This window comes from Pipistrellus kuhlii, unplaced genomic scaffold (assembly GCF_014108245.1).
Source record: "Pipistrellus kuhlii isolate mPipKuh1 unplaced genomic scaffold, mPipKuh1.p scaffold_m20_p_14, whole genome shotgun sequence".
Classification (NCBI taxonomy): domain Eukaryota; kingdom Metazoa; phylum Chordata; class Mammalia; order Chiroptera; family Vespertilionidae; genus Pipistrellus; species Pipistrellus kuhlii.
The window spans coordinates 47,324,935-47,337,156 of NW_023425449.1; the positions used below are offsets into that span (position 1 = coordinate 47,324,935).

Genomic DNA, 12,222 nt, shown 5'->3' on the forward strand with positions numbered 1-12,222 from the left:
AACTTCAATTCCATAAAAGGGGATTACAAAAATTACCCAGCAACGTAGGTGTGCACATGCTCAGCGTGTATCAGACACGTGCTATGAACTATAGCAATTATTATTCCGTTAACTCCTCCAATACTGAATGGATTGCCTTGTTGATGGCTTGTTAAATAGTAAGACACAAGCACCCTTCTCACCCTTGTTTAAGAAGAGCCTGAAAGATTGATAAAGAATCTCTGGGATTTACACAAAATTAATTTGCCCAGATAGACAGCCTTGAGGACAACCTGGTGCCAACTCTCCTAACCCCTCAGAAGAGCATGCTTATCTGAGCTACCGCACAGCTGGCGCCCGGGGAGGGCCCAGGCCAGTGACAGCCTCGTTATTTGTCCCGAAACAGTGGGGAGGGAAGTCAGTGCCCCCCGCCATACCAGGAGCTGAGGTTGGTGTCTGCCTCTCAGCAGGTCAAGGCAGCCCATCACACCGTGGTTCCTCAGGCACAGGAAGCGGCCCTCCTACCGGGCGGGCTCACATCCCATCTGCAGGCCCCCGCACCTCGCCTTCCTGGGGGCGCTGCTGGGTGGCCAGAGGAAAGCTTCTGGGGCTTGTCCTGTGCAAGTAAGAGAGCGATGCCTGCCCTGGCCGGTTTGGGTCACTGTTAGTGTCGGCCCGCAGACTGAAGGGTCCCGGGTTCGATTCCAGTCAAGGGCACATACCTTGGTTCCAGGCTCAATTCCTGGCCCTGGTCAGGTGCCTACAGAAAGCAACCGATTCATGTGTCTCTCTCACATTGATGTTTCTCTCTCTGTCTCTCCCCCTGCCTTCCACTCTCTAAAAATCAAAGGGAAAATATCAAGTGAGGATTAACAATAAATAAATAAAAAAGAAAGATGCCCACATTTTTTTGATCCTTGCCATGGACAAGGTTACACAGCCTTTCTGATCCCTGGGCTATGGGGCATATACGTTTCGGAAAGGCATGTTCTGTTTTCCAGCCTGTGGAATGAGGAGTTCACCGTAGGGTACCGAGGGAGGTACTATGTCGGCATCAGTATTGCTGCCCTTTATCACCAAGCTCTGGCAGCCAGCTACCAGGCCCCTCTCCCAGTGAGCCATCTGTGCCAGAGCTGCCTTCATAATAACAGAGCTGCTCTTCTCAGCTGCCAAGTTTTAACGTCACAAGGCCTCCTGCAGCTCCTGCCAGGCGGTGTCAGTGCGGCTTGTCCACCTCCCAGACGGAAGTCCTTGGGTTCCTCACTCCCCTCCCAGATGTGGGGCCAGAAAGCAGAACTTCTCACCTGCCTGCGTCTCATCCAGCTTTGCCCAACTCTCACGCCTGCCTCCCTCCTCTTCTCGGCAGGCGCATGCATTTAACTGGCAGGATGGGCATTTTGCATTTGTCACTACGTGCTTCTCTCTAGTCCTGATGAGCAAGGATATGAAATTTCTCACTTCAAAGCTGCAGCAACTATGATGGCTTTGTTCTCAACGCTGGAAAGTGTCTGTGTTGAGCAAGATGTTTATAAATACACTAGTGGCTGGTGCAAAGATTCATGCACATTGAAAGGAAATTAATTAGGAGAAACATTTTAATATCGCTATTCACCCTTTCTCCATAATAGAAGTGTCAGAGATGAAAGAAAATGAATAAAATGTATATGAAAATAATATATAAATAGCAAATAAACAATAACGTTATATAAGAACAAAGTCATGATATAAAAACAAAAACATGATATAAAAATATTGATACAAACGATAAATTGATTGAACTTATTCTAATATATACACATAATATATACACTTATACACATTAAGAGTAAAAACACTTTCAGAGTGCTTGACTTATTTCCCTTGTGATGAAGTATTTACAACTTTAATAGTCACACCCTATTGAAACTTGAGAGAAAGCAACATATAACTGACCATGTCGGATAGACTAGGGATATTCAAGTAGGAGTTTGTCCTTGTGATTTATTAATAGTCATCACAAATGCTGGCATCACAGAAAACTATCTTCGAATTAATTTAAATGCGAGGCCAGCCGAAACCGGTTTGGCTCAGCGGTAGAGCGTCGGTCTGCGGACTGAAAGGTCCCAGGTTCGATTCCAGTCAAGGGCATGTACATTGGTTGCGGGCACATCCCAGGTAGGGGGTGTGCAAGAGGCAGCTGGTCGATGTTTCTCTCTCATCGACGTTTCTAGCTCTCTATCTCTCTCCTTTCCTCTCTGTAAGAAAAATCAATAAAATATATTTTTAAATGGGAGGCCAGTGTCAGACAGGGACAAATAATTCTTGGAATCAGAACAACTTCTCCTTCCACAGATCTTGTTAATACTTCAGCTTTGATTATGTTAAGTCACAATCTTTTGATAATAAATCTAGTACTATTACGAAGACCCCACTCACTACTAAGATTTCTCAGTAGCATGATGACTGTACCTACTTTCAACTTTAATTATGAATGGCATTCCCCAAAGAGTAATACAATTAAGAAATGCGAGAGGATCCAAGATGGCTGCTCGGGTAGACATCTAACCGCAGCAGCACACAACAATTTCAATGGAATACAACTAAAATGTAGAGTGGACATTGCCCAGAGCTACAGGTAGTCGTCTGACTGAAAATTCTACAACAAGAAGGAAAGAGAAAACCAGAAGGAAAATCAGAGGAGCTGAAAAAAAGCCTAAGGTACGGAGACATGCTGGGCGCCCGCACGCACGCGCGCAGCCGGAGAGGAGAGGTCGCAGCCGGAGAGGAGAGGGCTGGGTGCTGCCTGGCGTTCCCTAGCAGGAAGGAAATAAAACCCCCAGCCTGGGCTGAACCCCTGAACCGGCAGCACTGAGTCCCAGTTATGGGCCAGACCCTGGGGACCCAGGCTCCAGCAGGGGGAGACAGGGCTGTGAGGCGGAATCCCAGGGGAGCAGCGAAAAGCAGGGCCCCCGGAGTCTTGCACATTGTGCACAGAGGACTGAATGTTGACTCTGATGCTGGAATACCCTAGCCATAAGAAACAAAGCCTCCGGCGGCGCTGAGCCTCAGTCCGGACTGCTCTGAACCCCAGTTCTAGGCCAATCCCTGGGGACTCAAGCTCAAGCAGAGGGAGACGGAGCTGTGAGGTGGAGTCCTGGGAGAGCGGCGAAAGGCCGAGCCCCCAGAGTCGCGCACATTGCTTGCAAGGGAAGGAATGTTGACTCCGATGTGGGATTGCCCTGGAGGGAAGGAAACAGGAGCCCCGGCCGTGTTGGGCCCCAGTTTCGACTGCTCTGAACTCCAGTCCTAGGCCAGACCCTGGGGACCCAGGCTCAGGAAGGGGAAGACGGGGCTGTGAGGCGGAAGACCAGGGGAGCGGCGAAGAGTGGAGCCCCCAGAGCCGCGCACACTGCGCGCAGACGCGCACAATGCATGCAGAGGACAGAATGTTGACTCTGATGCTGTATTGCCCTGGCGGGAAGAAACAAAATCTCCGGCGGTGCTGAGCCCCACCCACGACTGCCCTGAACTCCAGTTCTAGGCCAATCCCTGGGGACCCAAGCTCAAGCAGAGGAAGACAGGGCTGTGAGGTGGAGTCCTGGGGGAGCTGCGAAAAACGTAGCCCCCGGAGTCGCGCACACTACACGCAGAGGACTGTCTGTTGACTCTGATCCTAGACTCCCCTAGCAGGAAGGAGAAAAAAAGCTCCAGACTGGAGGAACGCGACGAGGAACAGGAGCCCCTGCCGGACACCGGCCAGCCGGGCACCAGCAAGGAGCCGGGCGACGGGGCCCCCAAGAGGGGGGGTGCCCCTGAGCCTTCAACCGCTGAGCGCGGGCAACGGAGCCAAGGCCGAGGGCTGCTTCCTGGGCGGCACCAACCCCGGCAACAGGCTGAAGCAGCGCAGGAGCCCGCGGAGAACAAAGGGGTGCCACAGGCCAACCTGCTGAGCTCCCAGGACAAGGAGGAAGAAACCAAAGAAGTTCTCAATGTGAAGAAATCAAGTGAGACCAAAAGATAGTAAAATTACTTAAGAAAGAATACAAAGAAGATCTTGAAAAATCAAAGACTAAGTCAGAACTCAACTCACCAGTCAACATTGCAACATAAATGCATTTAAAAAAAAAAAGGACAGAATGTTGGAACAGCGGTGGCCAGGCCTAGAGTGCCCAGGCACAAGGCAGTGGCAGCTGGGCCAGGAGCAGCAACGGCCAGGCCCCAGAGCAGCAGCAGCTAGAACCAGAGCATCAACAGCCAGCACTGGAGCAGCCAGACCTGGGGCAGTGGCAGCCAGGCCTGAGGCGGAGGCGGCCAAGCCCAGGGTGGCCAGTCCAGGAACACCCAGACCCAGGTTGGGAGCAGCCAGACCCAGAACAGCAGTAGCCAAGCCCGGAGCATCTAGGCCGAGAGCGGCCAGACTTGGAGCGGCCGGGCCCAGGGCAGCCGGGTCGGGTGCGGCCAGGCCCGGAGCAGCGGCTGCCAGGCTGAGAGTGGCCAGGCCCAGAGCAGCCGGGTCGGGTGCGGCCAGGCCTGGAGCAGCAGCTGCCAGGCTGGGAGTGGCCAGGCCCAGAGCAGCCGGGTCTGGTGCAGCCAGGCCTGGAGGAGCAGCTGCCAGGCTGGGAGCAGCCAGGCCCGGAGCAGCCGGGTCTGGTGTGGCCAGGCCCGGAGCAGCGGCTGCCAGGCTGGGAGTGGCCAGGCCCGGAGCAGCGGTTGCCAGGCTGGGAGTGGCCAGGCCCGGAGCAGCGGTTGCCAGGCTGGGAGCGGCCAGGCCCGGAGCAACCGGGTCTGGTGTGGCCAGGCCCGGAGCAGCGGCTGCCAGGCTGGGAGCGGCCAGGCCCGGAGCAGCCGGGTCTGGTGTGGCCAGACCCGGAGCAGCGGTTGCCAGGCTGGGAGCGGCCAGGCCCGGAGCAGCCGGGTCTGGTGTGGCCAGGCCCGGAGCAGCGGCTGCCAGGCTGGGAGCGGCCAGGCCCGGAGCAGTGGTTGCCAGGCTGGGAGCGGCCAGGCCCGGAGCAGCCGGGTCGGGTGCGGCCAGGCCCGGAGCAGCCGGGTCGGGTGCGGCCAGGCCCAGAGCAGCCGGGTCGGGTGCAGCCAGGCCCGGAGCAGCAGCTGCCAAGTCCAGAGCAACTAGGTCGGGAGCGGTGGTGACCAGACACGGAGCAGCTGGTTGTGGAACAAACCAGAGCAACAGAGGCCAGGCCCGGAGCAGCCAGGCCCGGAACAGCTCGCTCCTTGCCTGCCCCTGCCCCATGGCTGCCTCTCAGACATGGCTGGAAACTTTGGGGGGAACTTGAGAGTCTGCTGAATCAAGTGATGAAGGCTTAGATCTGGATGTGTTGAGTTAGTATAGCGCTGGGGTATTGATCTGTGAGTGCCTTGGGTGGGGCCTGGATGAGGCTGGTTCACCTATTTGGAAATGTCTTTTGTGTGAAATGTATCATTGGGCATGTGGTGGTATTATTGATATGAGAAAATGCTAAGTAACTGATTTACTATCTGAAAAGGGATTTACTATCAAGGAAAGGGAGGGAGGAAGAGACTGAACATAAACTGTGCACCTATGGATGAAGACAATGGGGGATGGGGAGGGGGTGGAGGGTGGGGTGCGAACCTGGTGGAGGGGGGAAGAAATGAGGAACCTTTGTAATAATATGAACAATAAAGATTGATTTAAAAAAATATAAAAAAAGAAATGCGATGGAAAATTTTCCCTTTTCCGCATTATCCGTTGAATAGATGAAATTATCACTCAAATGGTATACTGTGCCAATAATTGGCCTTCAGATACATTGTCACCGATGCTGGCTTCTTTTGGCTTCAGAGTACGTGGTGCCAATAATTGGTCTTTAGACATATTCTGATACCGATGCAGTTTTCTTTCAGCTTCAGAATGTCAACAAAAGCAAACAAATTCACCACGACTGATGGAACACATGTGTGATTGGCACCAGCGGGAGCTTTATATGTATCGCACGTGCGTGAGTCAATGTTTATGTTTAAATTGCCAGTGTGCGGGGATCCAAGATGGCTGCGCCCAGGTGAACACCTAGCCGCAGCCGCACACAACAATTTCAATAAAATACAACTAAAATATAAAACGGACATTGCCCAGAACTACAGGAAGGTTGACTGACTGGAAATTCTACAGCGAGAAGCAAGGAGAAAACCAGAAGGAGGCGCGGAGGAGCTGGAAAAGCCCAAGGTACGGAGACGCGGCGCGCGGAGAGGACGGAGCCAGAGAGGAGGGAGGCCGAGTGCCTGGCGGGCGTTCCCGAGCGGAAAGGAGAGAAAAGCTCCGACTGTGCTGGGCCCCCAACTGCTCTGAACCCGGTTCTGGGCCAGACCCCGGGGACTCAGGCTCAGCCATAGGGAGCCGGGCTGTAAGGCGGAACCCCGGGGAAGTGGCGAAAGGAGGTCCCGGAGGCGCGCACACTGCGCGCAGAGAAGGGACGGTCGGCTGTGCCGCGAGATTGCCCTGACGGGAAGGAGACTGGGGCTCCAGACTGCTCTGAACGCCACCTCCAACTCCACTTCCAACTGAACTGAACCCCAATACCGGGCTCATTAGGGGAGAGCATAGACTGTTTGGCAGCAGGCGAAAATCGAGGGCACCTTTCTCTCAGAGGCGCTGGCAGCGAGCACTGACGGACCCGCATAGGGCGGGGCTGACAGAAGCCAAAGCTGCAGGCTCCACCCTGAAACCCCGTCCCATCTGTAACTGCGAAATGCGACAACAAAATAGATCACAAACAAGAGAAATGGAGGACAAAAAGCGTCTGGATATAGAGTTCAAATCTACGCTTATAAGGTTTTTCAAGAATTTCCTAGAAAAGATGGATAAGGCCTATGAGGATATGAAAAGAGATCAACTAGAATTAATAAGGAGTCAACAAGAAATGATAAGGGATCAACAAGAAATAAAGAATACATTGTCTGAAATAAAAAATATTTTACTGAGTCCTAAAACAGAAGGGAAGATCGCAAGAATCAAGTCAAAGATTTGGAACATAAAGAGCCAGAAGACACTCCTCCACAGAAGCTAGAAGGCAAGAGAATCCAGAAAATTGAAGATAATGTAAGAAACCTCTGGGACAACTTCAAGCGAACCAACATCAGAATTATGGGAGCCCCAGAAGATGAGAGAGAGCAAGATATCAAAAACATACTGAAAGAAATAGTGACAGAAAACTTCCCCTACCTGGTGAAAGAATTAGACTTACAAGTCCAGGAAGCGCACAGAACTCCAAACAAAAGGAATCCAAAGAGGACCACACCGAGACACATCATTATTAAAATTCCAAGAGCAAAAGACAAAGAGAGAATATTAAAAGAAGCAAGAGCAAAGAAGGTAGTAACCTACAAAGGAGCACCTATAGGATTGTCAGCTGACTTCTCAACAGAAACCATGCAGGCCAGAAGGGAATGGCAAGAAATATTCAAGGTGATGAATAGCAAGAACCTACAGCCAAAAATAATCTACCCAGCAAAGCTATCACTCAGAATCGAAGGGCAGATAAAGAGCTTCACTAATAAAAAAAAGCTAAAGGAGTTCATCACCGCCAAACCAGAATTATATGAATGGCTGAAGGGGGTTCTTTCAGAAGAGAAAGTAAACAAAGATAAAAATTATGAACAACAAATACATAACTATCAACAAGTGAATCTAAAAACCAAGGAAATTAAAAAAATCTGATGAACAATATTAACTGTTGAATATAATAGAATCAGAGGTATGGAAGGGGAGTGAACTGACGATTCTTGGGGTAAAGGGGAGAGGGGGGCGTGGGAAGAGACTGAACATAAACTGTGCACCTATGGATGAAGACAATGGGGAGAGGGGAAAGGGCAGAGGGCGGGGTGGGAACCTGGTGGAGGAGAGCAATGGTGGGGGGGCGGAGGAACATTTGTAATAATATGAACAATAAAAACTTATTAAAAAAAATAATAAATAAATAAAAAAAATTGCCAGTGTGCAGCCTCGGTACCGGCCATTGGCCGGACAGATGTACGGTTGGTCACTTAGCCTTTTATATACATAGATAAGAGCAGGCCTTGTCTGGCTGCTTAGCTCTCCATTTCAGCTGTTTGCAGCTCTCGGCAAACCCCTCATACTTCCTGGTCAGGAGCTGTCGAGTGGTCCTGTCCGTGCACTCAGCACCTTTCTGCACAGCCTTCCAGGTGGCCTGTGTGCCAGGCACTGGCTAAGGTTCTGGGGGACAGGGCACCAGACAGACATCCCGCCGCCTGTGGTTACACTAGAGAGATGGTGAGTATGTAGTACATGAAGGTGGTAGGAAGTGCATAAGAGAAAAATACAGCAGAGAAAGGAAGCAAGACGTCCTGAAGGTGGGGTGGGCAATTTTAGACACTTTATAAATTATTGTGACAACACCATCGGGAAATACTTGCTTTGATTTTCGCTTCCTAGCCCCTAAATAGAAGAAAAATGGATGGGCAAGTTCCTCTCTCCAGTTTCAGGGATCTACTTTAACATGCCGGTCACCAGAGTCTAGAGCGGGTCCACTAAGCTCAGAAAACCGAAGGAGCCTGAAGGAGCCCATTACCACATCGCTGCTTTGGTAATTTCCACAGGAACCAGGCACAATACATCCACTTGGTAAGAGGACATTTCAAAATGATTTTCGAAAATGAATATGCAATATTTCCTTTTATTTTCATGGGGAAATTACTCATATGCCAAATTATATTGGTGATCTTGACTAATTATGCTAATTTTAATGTATTTTTTTTTTTTTAATCCTCACCTGAGGATATTTTTCCATTAATTTTTCAGAGAGAGGGAAAGACAGAGAGAAAAGTCTGTGCGCGAGAAACACATTGATTGGTTGCCTCCTGCACACAACCGGACCAGGGACGTGACCTTGACTGGAACTGAACCAGGAACCCTTCACTCCTCAGGCTGACACTCTACCCACTGAGCCAAATCAGCTACAGCTAATTTTAATGTCTTTTTAAAACTTCAAACTGGTAAGCTGCTGTGTTAAAAGAATAAACAACCTCTCTCCTTCTCTCAGATTATCCAACACTTTACTCCACCCACCCAGCTTCCTCAAATAGTGAAGCCAGCACAATTGTTATCAGAAGGTTACCAAAATGTATGCATAATGTCTGCTTTTCATTTTCATATCAGAAACTTAAATAATGTAGTTAAATAGAATATATGATGCTTTACTTGTAACTGCTAATTTAAACCTCTTTCTCAGCCAATCTTTCAAGGATTCTTCCAGCAAGTGTCTTACAGGTTTGGACTCTAATCTGATTAGCAATCCTTCCCAGACAGCGAAGAGCTGAAGGGAAAACAGTGGCAGGCATGCAGTCAGCCCGCAGGTGGAGGCAACAATGGGCACATTAAAGGAATGCCCACATTTGGAATCCTCAGACTGCGGGTGGCATTGGTCCTCCCTCAGGGATCTACCTGAGAATTCACGCTTTCCAGGAGCATTACAACTCCTTGAAGGTCAAAATGCTAGTTAATGGTGTTTTATGTCCGGGGCTAACCTCCGTTTGCTGACTTTCTAGCATAAGAAATCAATGACAGCCCAGCCAGGGTTGCTCAGTGGTGGAGCACCCACCCATGAACCAAGAAGTAAGGTTCAATTCCTGGTCAGGTCACATGCTTGAGGTTGTAGGCTTGGGGAGTGCAGGAGACGGTCAATTGATATTTGTTTTTAATTGATGTTTCTATCTTTCAAATCAATAAAAAAAACATTAAAAAAATCAATGACTGAAGAAAGTTTTGCAACAGAAAACTCTAACAGTAGAGAAAAAAAGCACAGCTTTTAGTTTCTAAAGCTACAGGGCCAAGAAGTGATAGGCTGGGCTCGGCAGGAACTGAGTATGGGGACAGACAACACGGAGGAAACATTCCGAACGCAGTGCCAGCATTGCAGAGAGCCTACGTGTAATCCTTAGCTTAACCTCTCTTAAAGTTATGAGGGTTGAAGGTCATTGTCTATAACAAGCGTGTTAAACTCAAAGGCTAACACGGGCCAAATAAACAGGGCAGATGGCCGGAGAGTTTGACATGACAGGTTAATCAGTGTTCACAGTTCCAGGTGAAATTAGGAGACGTGTCCAGTCATTAGCAGCCCTTAAAAGGCGAAGACCGCTCTTGTCCCTGTCCTCATGCCTCGGGCACAGGTCTGTCCCATTCCTTAGGAGCTGGATCTGAGAAGCAGCCCTGAACCAGCAGGCCCCTCTCCTCCGGAGCCTCGGCGTGTCCAGTCCAGAGACAGAGACTGGCCGCAGCATCATTTCAGCCCGGAGTGAAGAGCATTTATCCAATGCCTTCTGAAAAAGTCTCACCCCAGATGACAGCACTGGTGTGGCCATAACTGCTCTTTAATTTCTTATCCTGCCTGCGTCCCTGACCTGAGCTCTGGCTGCACAAGGTTTGTGTGACCCAGGCTGTGGCCCAGGGCTGCAGTGCGCTTACCCGTTAGTGGCCGCAGCAGGAACGCTTTGCTGTGGTACAAACATCTCATTAACCTTCCCAACAGGGACCAGGTCTCTGATCGCCCCTTTCCGCCCAACGTCACACAGCTAACCCCTCACAGCACAGACTGAGCCCGGAGAGGAATGAGGCCCTCCCCAAGCCCGCGCCTGTGCTCTGAAGCCTGGAGGCCCGCATTCCCACCGGACGGGGAGGAGACAGCTCCCCTCGGGGAGCCAGGAACCACAGCACGTGCGCCGGGCTTGCGGGCTTCCCGGGGCGAACGCGCGCACCCGGTGCCCAGCGCTGGGGCCGCGGAGGCCGCCACCGCAGGTCCCACCGCCGGCCCAGGTCGGCGGGCCAGTGAGAGGCGCCGCGCGGGAAGGGCCCTTGCCGCGGACCGAGGTCCAGCGCGCGGCCGATGCGGGTCGGCGGCCGGTGCCCCCGCGCTTCCTCGCGCCCGGCAGGCCCCACAGCGCGGCCCGCGCCCCCTCACCTTCCCCGCGTCGTCCCCGGCGCGGCCCCGCCGCCCACCCCGCGGGCCGCGCACCGCCCAGCACAGGCCCGCTCACCTGCGCTCCAGCGACACCAGGAAGCAAGTCCGCAGGCGGCGGCCCGCGGCGTCACCGGAACCAGGCAGGTCGGGCCGGGCCGGGCCGGGTCGGGCGGGGCAGGGCGGAGTCAATTGGGCAAAGGGCGGGGCGGAGCAGACCGTCAGGGGAGTGGCTGAGTGCGGAGGGGACGGGTGGGGGGGGCCAATTGGGCAAAGGGAGGGGCGGGGCAGACCGTCAGGGGAGTGGCTGAGTGCGGAGGGGACGGGTGGGGGGGGCCAATTGGGCAAAGGGAGGGGCGGGGCAGACCGTCAGGGGAGTGGCTGTGTGCGGAGGGGGCGGGGCCGAGGCGCAGGCCCGCCCGCCGCGGCACAGTCCGCCCCGCCCTCTCCCAGGAGGACCTACTCCAGCCACTAGTGGGCTGATGCTCCCAGCACTCAGAAAATAAGCTTGCTCACCGAAACCCCGAGTTCATTCTGGGCGTTAACATCAGTTGTTGGGGCACCAAAATTAATCCCTGGAGAATAAAAGGATCGAAACGTGAGAAAATTCTATCTTCACCTGAACCAGGAAGAATCAGCATGGCCATTCTTACCCAGCACTGCCAGTGTGCACCTTGCCTGAGCCTTTGTACATCCTTTGTTTCATTTAATCCTCACAATTTTGTGACGTCTTCATTATCCCCATTTCGTAAAAGAAAGAAAAAATACGATTGTGAAACTTGAGTTTTGCTCGCTAAGTCATTGGCCTCCTTGCCCAAAGTCACGTTTCTAAGTAAATAACCCCAAAGGCCCTGCTCAACGGAACAAACCCCTGTGGACAGCATCGCTTCACTTGAATTAGAACTTCTGTCCAAGGAAAACCGGGACAGAATCAATAGGCAAACACACTGGGGAAAATATTTGCCATAAATTCGGACAGTCCAGGAAAGGGTTGGTATCTTAAGTCTAAATGGATTTCTTAAAAATAAAAAACTGGGCAAAGGATAATTTTTTAAATTACAGAAGAAATGGAAAATGAAACAAATGAAAAGGTGTAGGCTTTCCTAAGTAAAAACTTTACTTTTAATCCAGAGAATGAATCCTGTCAGTACAAGCGAGGATTCAGCATGTCCTGGGCGTGCCACACAGGGTCCTAGATTTGTGATAAACTAGTGTCAGGCAAAAGCTTCTGTCCTAGAGGGAGGACAAATAGTAACTGGTTATTGCAAACAAATGAGATAATTTTAGGAAGCCATAACGACCATGGGCAAAGTACAAAGGG

The 12,222-nt window shown here is 51.6% G+C and overlaps 1 protein-coding gene across 2 annotated transcripts in view; it reads right to left on the bottom strand.

Moving 5' to 3' along the window:
- CPNE3 (copine 3) overlaps positions 1 to 11,092 on the bottom strand; it is a 47,605-nt gene extending 36,513 nt beyond the window's left edge. Inside the window, exon 1 of one of the 2 annotated variants that reach the window (XM_045581567.1) lies at positions 10,981 to 11,092. The gene's annotated coding sequence lies outside the window, so the exon portion shown is untranslated. Of the gene's footprint in view, positions 1 to 10,979 lie in introns of both variants that reach the window. The other variant, XM_045581568.1, reaches the window with a different exon arrangement.
- Positions 11,093 to 12,222: the final 1,130 nt, after the last annotated feature.